General features: G+C 37.4%; 1 protein-coding gene across 1 annotated transcript in view; it reads right to left on the reverse strand.

The window, feature by feature from the left end:
- Positions 1 to 6,434, reverse strand: part of si:ch73-386h18.1 (zinc finger homeobox protein 3) — a 28,266-nt gene extending 21,832 nt beyond the window's left edge. Inside the window, exon 1 of the mRNA XM_026999530.2 lies at positions 6,182 to 6,434. The gene's annotated coding sequence lies outside the window, so the exon portion shown is untranslated. The remainder of the gene's footprint in view (positions 1 to 6,181) is intronic.
- Positions 6,435 to 13,948: the final 7,514 nt, after the last annotated feature.

The raw sequence follows: 13,948 nt of genomic DNA on the forward strand, positions 1-13,948 counted from the left end.
AATGTGAAGTTATATTTGAGATACTAGCTTTACTAACCACAATACATTTGAATAAATTTACCAGACAGTATACTTGACTAAATTCCTCTTTCTTGCTCTTGTGCTCTGTCTCTTGCTGTGTGTATGTGTATGTGTGTGTGTGTGTGTGTTTGGACAGCTGTCCCCTCTGCTGTGTGCTTGCCTTTGATCTTTGATTTAATGCACCATTTCCATTAGAAACACTAAATCCATTCAGAAGCCAAAAGAGAGACTTCAAAAAAAGTGAAAAAGACTAGTGGAGAGAGAAAGGCTGGAAGACCTCAGAGAAACACAAAATCAGTCAAGCCAAGCCTAATAAGAATAGGTGTTGGCAAAAAAGGGGTCCTTCTATAAAAAAGGACAAAAAGACTGTATTCTAGGCCTTGAAAATCAACAAAGGACAGAACTTGAAAACAGAATGCTGATGTGTTTCCTAAATGACATACCAGAAAAATTCAAATGACATGCACATAAGGGGGTCAAAGGCCAAAAGGTAAATACTCTCACTGGAAGAGGAAACATAAGTGCAATGTTTAGATCTGGTGAAAAACTGAGAATCCAGATGACTCCACAAGGTCAAAAGTATGCTCTGGTTTTTCCTAAATCCTAGGCTTAGATTCATGCATGTACATGACTGTCAAAAACTGTGGCCACAGGAAAACAGTGAGCATTCAGTGGCTGTGGTACAACAAACGACCTTCTTGGTGGGTAGTGGATAGCTCTTGCAGAACAGAGAAAGCATGGTTCATCTGACTGTTGAAATCTCTCTCAGCCTACATAGTTCCATGGCTGCAAAGGACTCTACTTGTGTCAAATTTGGTTAAATACACTTTTATGGCATGACTACTTTTGATGCAGCATTAGCAAAGTGTGACTGCATCTGCTCACATTGTACACATCCGTATGCAGCTTGAAGGACTTGCAAGGTTTGAAGCACTTGCACATTGTTCATACATCTGCCTTGTCTTATCCTCAGTTATTACCTGTTTATGATCATGTTCGTGTTCTGGGTGCTATTAACAAAGACAGTCACTAAACGGTCATGACAATTGGGAAACTGCCTAATCATAATAAGTAGAAATTCTGTCAAATATTGGATGTGCTTGGACAGTCAGTCACTGCTGGTCATTTCCCTGCACTAAAGGAAAGACTGAAGGCAAAAAGCCACTGAACTCAGGAACTGAAAATGGTCACACTACAAACCTGGCCAAGCATCACCTGGGAAGACACTTAGCATCGAGCATCTAGAATTAAACTAGCGTCAATGGGAATGCACTCTGCAGGACGTCATCGATTGAAAAGAATTTGAACTACTGAATTATACATATATAAACGTTTCCCTCTATGGTTTAGCTGATATTGTCATGAATACCCAGCACTCAAAATTAAAATTGTGTCAATGTCCAATCACATACAGACTTTGCTGTATGTGCATCTTACTCAGCGTTTAGCTTACAGGAGGTACACCAGAGTTCATCCTGCTTCTGCTGCCAGCAGGCATGTCGTCATCAATAAATCCCACTTCACGTACAAGCTGGCTAGTTGTTTGTCTACACTTTCCAGTACTCTAATGCAGGTTGATTATTTTTTTTTTAATCTCATGTTTCCATAACAACCTGATGTTTTATGTACTTTTTAGCAAACTTTATGTTGGCCTTTCTGATTTTGAGGGCTTACCATCGGTTTGCATTTTGTGGTGAACCCTATGAGGTAATGCTTCTTTGTTTTTTTTAGTATGAAACTTTTGACGTATTATGTCTGTATCCTGGATAGCGTTCCGGATCTTTTCAACACTTTTGACCACAGTGGTATGTCAAGTATTCCTACTTCTTTACCATATACCAAGCAGTACACTTTAACACACCTAATGTTTCTGCTTGATTTATTCTTATCCATCAGCCTCAAAATTATCTGCTTTACAGGAACTAATGGTTTTTTGGTCGTCAGGTTTAGCGACAACAGACTCAAGATACAAAAGCCACAGCTACAATCTAGCCCAGATCTTTTTTTTAGCACTCATGTTCATAGTATACAAAAAACCCAAACAAAACAAACAAGCAAGCTGAACAGGAAACAATCCAGCAGCTCACAGTCCAATTCATTTTTATCCCCTACACACAAAAAGGCCTCATACAAAAAGACAATCCTTCATGGTTCACGTCAAAACCAAGTGAAACCTGTGTCACCTTCCGGACTTGTGGACCGCCCCATATTTGGTGTACATTTTCCCTGCCCTTACATACGAACACTGAAACCAAGTGTACTATTGTTAAAACAATAACATTATGTTAATTAAGAACTGTAATGTGTGCCTGTGTCCGTACATATTTTGGGTGCCCTATGCCCATTGCAACCAAAGCTTCAGATAACTGAGTAACTAACATATTTTGGACTATAAAGCAAAACCTCTAGAAAGCCATTCGATATAAATGTTCTCATAATGAGTGACTCCATTTTGAGCATCTCTTATAAACTGCTACTTCCATTCAACCATCACAAAACCACAACAATTGTGTCTTTCCTTCTCTGCTACCTTGCTCTTTTCCTGCTCCAGCTGACTGTGCAGTGTAGCTCAATATTTGCTGAGGACTCAGATGAGAATTGAGAAACTCAATCACTGAATCATTTCTGTTACTCGTCTGTCTTTATTAAGCCCGCGTAGAGTCCACAGTGTTCCATCTCGCACACACACACATGCACTCACTCATACCAAGAATGTAATGGAGAGCAGGTTTACGCTGACAACAGGGGCCCCATGAAAGAGCGAGTGTGTATGTGCGTGTTTGTGCAGTGTGTGTGTGTGTGATGGGGGGGGGGGGAGGCTGTAGTAACTGATCGGCAGTATGCTCAGCTCTCTCCTTCCCCAGCCATTGTTATGATAAGCAGAGAGAAGTGCAGGGTACGCATGCGTGCACAGGACCGCAAACACAATAACGACTGACCACCAGGTTTGCTACAATCAATGCCAAACAGAGCTAAAGGAAACAGCTCGATCACATATTATTGCTATTTTAACAAGACCTGCAATACATATTGCATTTCCATCCAATCACATTACATAATTAAGAGTGTAAACTTAATCAGGTTTGTGCTTACTTTTGAAAATCTTAATAGGCTTGCTATGCCAAAATGCACGTATTGCATTTTTTTTTCTAATAGCCTAATACATGTTATAAGTAAATTAGCTTTTTTACAAGTTACAACAATTAGGGTTTTTTTTTTTTGTTTGGACCATTTTATACAATGGTTTTCATAACACTCATGTCACCAGAAATCTATGAACTGCTCATACAGAAACTGCTATTTGGTACTAAGAGCACTGCAGAGGTCGATTATCAATAGAAGGGTATGTACATATATGCGAAAAGGTATGATGAATATGTTAGCAGTGAGCATTTCTTCCAGTAATATTCCTGATGGCCTCTGAACCACAACATCATAAAATAAATGTTGCTTATTTTCACTGGAAAATTATATGTACTATTCACAGAAACATTGCCTTAGTATTTCAGTTGTGTGATCTGTCAAACCAAAATAATATGCTACCTAATACACTGGTAAAAACAATATTAGTATCCAGCTACTTCCAGACATCTGGGTTAGCAATGTGCCGTCCTTTAAAGGCCATGGATATTTTAGTTTTGCTCAGCAAAATGGAATTTTTACCCTTTGGAGATGAACACAAATCATGATTTCCATGTTTTATTTTTTAACTGTGAAATATATGTATACTGGATTGCACCCCTCAAAAAGTGCCCCTTCTTCTCCTAGGATTTGACATGAGAAGCAGAAGCAGCAGCACTCTCAGTAGAAGGGATGTGACTGAAGGTAGAACAAATTTCATTTAGGCCTGAATTAATTTTTAAAAAATAAACACAAAACACACACAACCGGTGAGGTTTAAAAGCAACATGAGTAAGGCAGAAGACAATTCTGGCAATACTTAACTGTTATACAGTATGTATTCATATTTGCTCAATTTCACACCGAGAGAATTAAATTCTTTTCCCAGCAACAACACACAATTACTGTAAAAGGCACCCATATCATGTGTGTTCACAACTAAACTAAAGTCTTTCACTTTTATTGTGCTGATGGGTGACGGAACAAGACTGCAGCCTGCCAGCTTGTGAGTATATGAAATATAGGCTTAAGAGAACTAGAAAGTAGGTTCCAAAATTATCTTTATATTTATACTTGAAATTTAACTAAACTGGTTGAATACAACATTCTCGATTATGTTTTGAAAAAAAAAAGTTAAATATTTGTTTCTTGTATGACATATGTGCTTTGGGGAAGGGACAAAATGAAGTCTTTCAAGCATTTAAAAGATGTTCAAATACACAATAACACTCCATTTTAAGTACACCTCTAAAAAGGTTAGACAAAGTCTGAAAAGAAAAGGACATTTCATATTATACTATGAATGTGACAAGTAAACATATTAGCCAAGGCCAAAAAAATAAATAAATGTCATCAAGCTCCATCCTCCAAAACACTTTATGAACTGATAGAAAATTCTCTGGCATGAAAATTCTCATTCCACCAAGATCTGCTTTTAATATGTGAAAAAATGTATGCTATCCACTATAAACCACTAAAAGCATATCACACACTTAACTTCCTGCTTATTTTATGTGACACAAGCATAACTGAAAGTTTAATTCTCAAGTAGGTATGGGGTCAATTAAATTTCCCTGCTTTTTTTAAAGCACTACACAGTCACCACCCACTATGCTAAGAAGTTGCTTGCACTAGCTGCTTGCAATGGAAAATGACCAGTAACTATGAATAAAAAATGAACAATTTGATTAATTGACTAAATGTCAGCCATAGAGGTTTTTGGTGTCTGAAGTAAAACGGAACAGGTCATGGCAAAACAGTTATGACCGCTGTGGGCGCCATATTGTGCTCTGCATGACTTTTTCATTCATGTATGCTTGGTTACACTCTATGTTGGGAGTAGGAACAGACAATTTGTCAGATATGATTTGATGCTACCTGACTAATGGATTAACATAAATTTATTTATTTATAATGAACTTTACACACTGAAGTGCATGCACAACAGAAACAAACAAACAAAAACAAACACACACACACACACACACACACACACACACACAAATTGATCACTCTGATCAGGACTCAGTTCATTTTGTTTCCCTGCACTGCAAAGTATCCCTCATCCTGTCAGCAAGTATCTTCAGTTTCTACTCTCCCTTTTCACCCTATTTGTCTTTTTCACCATTCCTTCTCTAACACTGCGAACTCTGACCTCTGAGTTAAAGCTCTCTGACCCTACCTTCCCCTACCCCTCCCCCACCCCATGATGTGCTAAACATGAAACAATCTGCTGTGCATATCCCACATCACCACTCCTTCCCTATACAGGAAGCTCTAGGCGAAAAGGGCTGTTCTCTCCAACGGGAGCGACAGTGACCGCTTTTCCTCACGGAAAATGTATAATCAGTGGGGGTAAAAATGTAAACACTGTGATCATAATAGTCTGTCGAACGCAGACGAAGTGTTTAGGCTACACTTCTGCGAAATGAGGCAAAAGCAGGTGTTTACCATTCGTTTAAAAAAAGAGATTTGACTGGGATAATGTTAATGCCCATTAGTACAGCACAGATACGTTCGCGTTTCATTTTTAACTGTTACCGGTTAACAGAAAGTTTCTCTCTTTTGACTATCCAAAGCAGGCTAAGCTACATGAAATGTTACTAAAAGGGCATCTTGCACAATCCTGGAAACTGCGATCGGACCTTTTAACATGGTCACAGACGGATCTATGCGCTCAATATTTGATTCCGATAATCGGTATCTTCCGCTACACCCGCTGTGTTTAACGGCATCGGACACCATTTTAGACAACTGTTTCGCCGAATACATCGCTGCTGGCATGTGTACAACGTCCATGTTTCGAAAACAAAAAAACTGTCGACTTTCCAAAAGAGGATTTGGCTCTCCGTCAACTGACAGGAGAGCGAACACGACTAATGAAAACAAGGTATGCACAAGGAAATTGCCCGCAAACGCAACTTCGAACTATGAAAACAGTGTGCGATTACAAATCTACAGTCACCAAAGAATCTTAAATTAACTGAAAACATGTAACTAAAGTCTACCGTGAATCGCAGTCAAGCCGAGACAAACTTACATTTCGACGTCTGCGTTACTCTTGCTTTGTATTCCAGTAAACACACGTCGCGGTTATAGATCCCATTCGCGTACTCCCATTTGGTCAGTTAGCTTATAGATTATTATTTGAAGTAAAGAGGTATATATATCCTTATTTTTAAAGCCTTGAAAAGATTATTTGGTTGTAACGCAGACGACGCGCCTTGGCTCGGTTAGAGGGAAGAGGCGAAAGTGGTGTTTGACGCCACTGAGGGGGGAAAAAAATGTTCCGTCTTTATTCCTGCTAATTACTTTCCTGCAAAAAATGGCTGGAATTAACGCACTGCGCATGTCCTCTATTACACAGTCACGGCGGGAAGGGCTAATTAGCTCCTCCTGGATCAATAAGATTCGGCGACTGCAAGAGGGGGAGGGTGCGAAGGGAGGGAGCAACACGGAGGGGGAAAGTGATGGAATTGCAATGCGATAACGTCTAGCATGTTTTTGCACAGCAAATAGATCAAGCGTAAATTTATAGACAAGAGAAAAAGTAAGCTATGTGAAAGTTGAGACGATCATATTATAAGATCATATTACACTATGGCACGCATGGTCCTCTGTGTATTACAACTATCCCAAAACGGTCCTCATCGTTCGTTTAGGTTTAAACAAATGTACACATAATCAAATAATACTTACTAAGATATTTAAGAGTCGATGTCGATGTTGTCCGATATGACTGTTGCTGGGATTCCACTTGGAAGGTCGAGTCTTTGAACATGTTATGCGGGTGTTTTAGGCTACAGGCCTGTTTAATATGTCGTATTTATAGATTTGCATAACGTATCTTAAGTATTATTGCGAATGTACAGGTTAGAGCAGACATATATCTTTTGCCACTGGGTTCGATAAAATAATTGAATAATATGAGATTTGTGTTTTTATTATCTTATACAAAGAAACCCACAAGGCAAGAAATGTGCTAGATTACGCTTGATATTTATCGAGGATGAACATTGTTTGCGTTCATTATCTAGATTTTAATTAGGTCTATAGCCTTAGTACAACTATGATTACAGCAATAATCTTAGTTGTACTTATTGCTTTTAGAATAGGCTACGGGCGTAAATATAGCTAGGTTAGCCAAATCGAAAATGATTTTCCATCCAATTTTATACATAAGCATAAACCTGCTAGGGAAATGAATACTTATAATAAATTACATATATTTATTATATAAATGGCAACCAGATGAACATTCAGACGGCAAAAATACAGTGGCCCAAATATGTTATGAATTCTCATTTTTTTTAAGGAAACGTATTTTTTTTCCCTCCATTTCTTTTCCTTCTTCTGCTGTTAATATGCAATTGTGAGTCACATTGTGTATTGCGAATCGCATTAATACGTGTGGCTACGATCCACATTTAAATTTTTCCGTTTGAGAATTCTTGTTGCAGATTAGAAAAGGAACACAAGGGATAATCAACGGTCAATGGACTGTCAAATGTCTAGTAAAAACCGCAGACTAATAGCATGTTTTTTGATAAACAGTTGCAAAAGTACTTTAGGCCTCTGGGCTTCATGTCCGTAGCAATAGTGCAGGTGCAAAGATAACATTCCATTTACCTGTATACAATCTTTTGTACGCCAAACATTTCATATTCAAGCGGTGACTTTTATTTCTCACCGTTTTCCCTGCTTTTGTCATGATAATTCTTTTGTGTTCGTGTATACGCGTGTGCGCACTAGTGTGTCTTCATGTCCGTCTTGCATCCTAATTAAACTGACAATCTGTTACTTTTTCATTGCAAAGTCACCATGAGATTCGCTTTGAGGAAACATTGCTGAATTAAACGTAAGAACGCGCTAAATAAAAGTCTGCAGTATGTTTCATATGGACATATAAATTCTTGATATGCATATTTTCAAACTGATGACTTCGAATGTGATTCGCCAGTTTCGTACATTAACATATTTTCTTGATTTCACGCATTTAATGACCTTTTATGACCAAATAGTATTTTACCAGTGTGTATTGTATTTTGCAGTAGTACGTGACCGTGGCGTATTATAGCTTCTGTAGTCTGACCCACATTTAAAAATTTGCCTTGGTTACTCGCCTTGTCCAGAGTCGTAGGTTTTGATCATTCATTACATCTAAAATGTTTGATGTGTCCCAGAGTCATATAGTAGATTTCAATCATATTCTGTTATTGTTATATATTTATTTTACATTAGATACCTTTTAATGATTTATTTACACCAGTTAGTGGAAATAAACAGGTTCTTTTGCAAGGAGGCCTAAACCGTTGCCTGTAGAAATGTATTAAAAACTTAATTCCCTTATTCATCTCCTTCTTATTGTTTTATTTGTTTGTTTATTGGTCTTTTTTTCCAGCTGAGGGTGTGGCATCGTGTAGACGGTGTGTAAACCAAACTACTAAAGGAGTAAAGTTCTTGCTGGATTGGCGAGCTTCACGGGATAATTAGAATTCGTTCATTTATTGTCTGTTGCATGCGACATATAAGGTCATTTTAAAAAATTTCCGCAGAATCAGAAATAAATTAAGTTTCAATAAATGAAAGTTCATTGAAAAAGCCTTGTGAAATAATCTACTGGGCAAACACTACTTTGTAGATGACCGATAGATCTAAGTTTATTGAGTCATTAAGTCGTTAGGATAAGTTAGGCCTTACGAATCCGTTAACTGTCGTGGTCAAATTCAGGCTAATAAGAGATCTGAAATCAAGTCAACCAGCCGCCCAACCCATGAATATAAATTCGCAAATAAACAATAAGCTTTTAAATCTATTCAGTAATCTCAAAATCAATATTAAGTATATGCTATGTCTATTAAAAGCTGTTATTAGTGACCATTAGAAGTTTACAGCAATTTGGTACAGGCCTCGGGTCCTTCTGGTGTACGAAAGGATATTTCTGTGCCACCAGAACATTTGCTTATCAAATCGTCGTCAGACGGCATGTAAAAAAAGCCTTAGTCGCTCAACCAATACATCCTATAATTCAGTCCTAGTTCCCCAATGCCAGCATCTTCGCTACTAAAATGATTCTTTCTAAAAGCATTCCTATAACATAATCACAGCCTCATATCTACAAATGGCATGTTTTGCATATTTCATTACAAAGCCCTGTGTATTAGGGTAACCACATACAAATAAATACATTGTAACAAAAGTGTTAAAAATACACGGCTAAATACGCGATATTAATATCCCTCTTGGTAGTTGGTAAGCTCCCACTATAAGACAAGTGCTGTTGTAGCGCCCTCTGTTGATGATTTTGAAGGAGCCTCTGCGTAAAACACATCACCGGCAAAAAAAATCCCAACGTCAAGGTTGTGTTCAGATCGCCCTTCGGACTCGTAGTGACATTTCTTTAGACCCACTTCGATATCTAAGCGCGAAAAGCTGAAGCAGTGTGATGCAGGAAGCAAGTTGTCACTGGTTATTCACGCTGTTTATTCACTGTTATAATGAGTAAACGAGACATTTCGTAAGCTTGATTCAACAAAATTTAATTTCACCACATTCTGTTCAGCGTTACGGAAAAGCTCATTTGGTTTTTATACACTCCTCTGAAATACTCATACACAGTCTATTAAAGACTGGGAGGGACACTGAATGCTAATGTTTTTATGTTTTAATTGTAGGCATTGTGTGAGCTTTGAATAATGAATTTTACAGTTTAGGGGTTCTGCATTTTGGAATTACAGAAAGAAGTGAGAGATATTACCACCGAATATACTTGCTGTACATTAAAGAACGCCAAGAGAAGGAGGCATTTGGTTATTTTTGGTTGGTTTAAAATCCTAGAATCTGTCTAATTTACATACATCTTATAACATTCACAATGTCTTATGACGTACTTTTTTTGCAACTGTGTGTCTGTGTGTGTAAATGACTGTCTTAATGCCAGCTATCAGTGTTCCTCTGCCTTAAGGCTATACCTGGGGTCATTGTTTTCACTGTGTTTCAATTATCTGCCTTACAGATTTATCTCATACGAGTTAATTACCCCTATAGGCTAACAATTTTTCATTCTTTCTGTCAGTTGTATTTTGGGTCAATGTTCTAAACAATTTTATTACATAAATACGTATTACATAAATACAATTAAGCATGATCAAGGTTAGGGTCAGTAAAGCACTAGGATCAAATATAACATCAGGAAAATTTAACATTTTCCTCTTAAAATTGGTAAAGTGGTTAAGTGGGCTGATTTTCTTTACATAATTCTTTCTTTTTGGATTTTTTGCAGTATTGCCTGAAATACCCTAGATGTGTGTATTGTGTATATTTATTTGTAGAATTCTGGAATGAGTTTGTTGAAAAATAAATCAGCTTTGTGTGTTATCACGATGCCCTTAGAAAACCCTGACATGATTGGGAGTGGCACATCAGTAGGGTGGAATACATTCTCAGAGTTGTTGCAACTGATTTGGAATATTCCTTCAGAATATTTCATATTTCAGAACAGCAGAAACACGGACTATTTGATGCCATAAAGAAAATAATTTGCTGAAGCCAAATATTGCACATGCCCCAGGAGAATTGTGCTCATTTGCATGGAATACTCATATTGAAATACAAATGTTTACACCAAACACTTTTAAGTCTGATAAGATAGACCCAGTAATACTAGTTTTGGTTTGGGGAAATATGGTCCCAGTAATACACTGGTTTTAGTTTACCAAAAGAAAACACAAAATACACCCATCATTAGTGATGGAGTATCAAAGAAAAGACAGAGTATGTTATGTAAAGTATATAAAGAAGACCATATGGGAATTTGGAAAACAGTCATTAAACAAAGCAAGAAGGAAGGTGAAAGATACACCACGTGATCATTGGGTTCCGCTTCCACTCCCAGATGAACTGCTCTGACCTGGAAAGTGAACAAGACATTGGGAGTTTTATCCTTAAACAAGTATTTCAGGATGTAAAATACACACACACACACACACACACACACACACACACACATATATATATATATATATATATATATATATATATATATATATATATATATATATATATATTCCTAGTTTTAGAATAAATTCAGTTAGCAAGCAAAGCTTTAATTTTAACTTCTTTTTCAAATGTTAGTCTACTTATGTGATTATATGCATTATGGTTTCATGTTGTGGTGTGCTATTATATTTTTTGTACGTACCTCAGAAAACGGCTGCTTTATTCACTCAGGTTAAATACTTGCCTTGGGCAAAGGTTTCTGTTCCCTCATGTTCTTCTCTCTTGTAACTTGCTCTCTTTTCTTTTCTTTCCTGCTTAAAACCTTAAAACCTTTTATTTCTGATATCAACCTTGTGATACACACACACACACACACACACACACATACACATTATATATATATATATATATATATATATATATATATATATATATATATATATATAGTACATTTCTATTTTTTAAAGTCATGTATGTATTTTTTTAAAAATAATTAGATTAACATGTCATGACTTTCATGAAAACTAAAGGGACAAAAAGACGACTAGTTCACAGAATAACCAAACGTTCAACAGGAGCTGTGTTTGTGTCTGGTGTTTGATAGTGCAACCGGTTTAGTGTTGCCTAATGAAGTTGTTCGGTAGAGTACACAGTTATCCTTCATTCACGCCTTCATGTTGTATGTCCATTTCTAACGATTTGGTGGAACATTGCTATGTTCCAGTGACAAAACAAAACAGGGTTTCAAACTAATGTATTTAGACACGTTTCATTAATATGCAGGACTGGATGTCTTTCATTTCATTTCACTCACTCCTCTATAGTGACAGTGTTAAACAATGTTTTACCGCCTGCATGGGAGATTGTTTTTAAATAATAGACTTACCCCTGCAAGGAACTGCTCTCCTCTGACGTAGAATATCTTAAGACGATCCGTGTCGAGCAGAATGTAATGACTCGTGCAAATCCTGAATAGACTTCTAAGCCGCTCAGACTTACTGGGTGTCTTGCCGTGTGCCTGTCTGCGTCTGCACCAATGCCAAAGTCGATTTCATTTAAATTTGAATGCTATTTACAGCTTGCGCCACGAGCGAGAATAAAACAACCTTTGCACTCGTTAAAAATCGCTTTATTTATCCAATTTGAATTTGAATTCGAATTAAATGTTGCGCCGTTTAATAACAGCGAACTAGCCTGTATAAACATTTACCCTAAATGTCAGTGTTTTAATATGTAAGCCACAACAATACAATCATAATTATATAATAATAATAATAATAATAATAATAATAATAATAATAATAATAATAATATATGAACACACATATGAACAGTCACCAAATACATTATTATTATTATTATTATTATTACTTCTACTCCTACCACCACAGACTGGTGCTCGGAAAGATTCAGAGGTGGCATTTACAATCAGTTCACGTGGACTGTTAATGTAAACTGTTTGTCGCTCTGATTTTGTTTTTTGAAGAATAATGAACCAAAACGGACTCCGTGTGATATAGAGGGATAAAAACATTAAATTAGGGACTAAAATATTAGGTAATTTTATGCGTTAAATTGTGAGTCATATTGTGTGCTGTTTTTTGCCTACCATGAGTCACATGCGGCGAGAGAGCGAGAGTAACAGTGCTGAACAAAAAACCTTAACGTGTGATAGTCTTGTCGCCTAAACGTGTTGGATTAAAAACACAGGGCAGCCTATTAACGATTCATTTCTTAAACCGAACAGTTCTTAGTGCTGTTTCTTTACCTAAAGTCATGTGGCCGAATATGTTTTAGTTTAGCTTTCTACTAATGCAATTGTAAAGTTGTAAACCAAGTTGTAATACAGCCGACTCCATAATACAGTTTAGTGCAGTCCGACCGTAGCGCATACGGCGACCCTGGAGGGGGGTAAGGGGCATGTGGTGCAGCTGCGTGGCGGTAGCGTAAACGCAGACAAAAGGCCAAGTTCATGGCCTTTAGGACAACAATAGCTCTGATTACCCTACCAGACCTCTCTCTGCCAGAGACAGACAGACACACACAGAGAGAGAGAGAGAGAGAGAGAGAGAGAGAGAGAGAGAGAGAGAGCGAGAGCGAGCGAGAGCTGTGCGAAAAAAGAATACGCATGAATACTACCACGGTACCAAATAATATTTTAGAGGTCTACCAAAATAAAGGGAATAGGCTTTAGACTTCCTCTTGGAAAACAAACCGTACAAAATGACACGTTAGTTTTACTGACAGGCTATTTCTAGACAACAGAACTGAATGTTTCCACAGCATGTCGGTTAATGCAATCAGGAGCGTGAGCTGCTATCACTAGTTCTGAAAGAAATGAACGAACTCTAGAAGCCTACACTGAATAAAATAGTCAGCTATGGTCCCATCTACATAAAAGACAGTTCGATTTAAAATTTTACCCAAGACCAACTTTCAAAAAGCAATATTAAAATTAAAAAGATGTATTACATAGGCCATAAGATTATTGATGAATCTGCACGGGCATGAACTCATTAGGGTGGCGTTGGTGTAGAAACTGGAAAATGCTTTCAAAGCTTGCCATCTCCTGGAAGCAAGAAGAACTGCAATAAAAAATGTTTTCGGATTGGGGGGGGGGGGGGGGGGGGTGTATTCTGTGGAGCAGAATTTCTAAATTTGGCCAGATCACAACAAGTCGGCTCCAACTGCAGTAGGAATGTCCCTAAATTCTTCTCTTTTTGGACAGTCTTGACTTTGGGCCAAAATTATCTCTCTAAACTGAGAAATCCTGCTTTCCGGAATATTCCTCTGATGTAGCAGACTGGCA

Source organism: Electrophorus electricus, chromosome 4 (genome assembly GCF_013358815.1).
Source record: "Electrophorus electricus isolate fEleEle1 chromosome 4, fEleEle1.pri, whole genome shotgun sequence".
NCBI lineage: Eukaryota > Metazoa > Chordata > Actinopteri > Gymnotiformes > Gymnotidae > Electrophorus > Electrophorus electricus.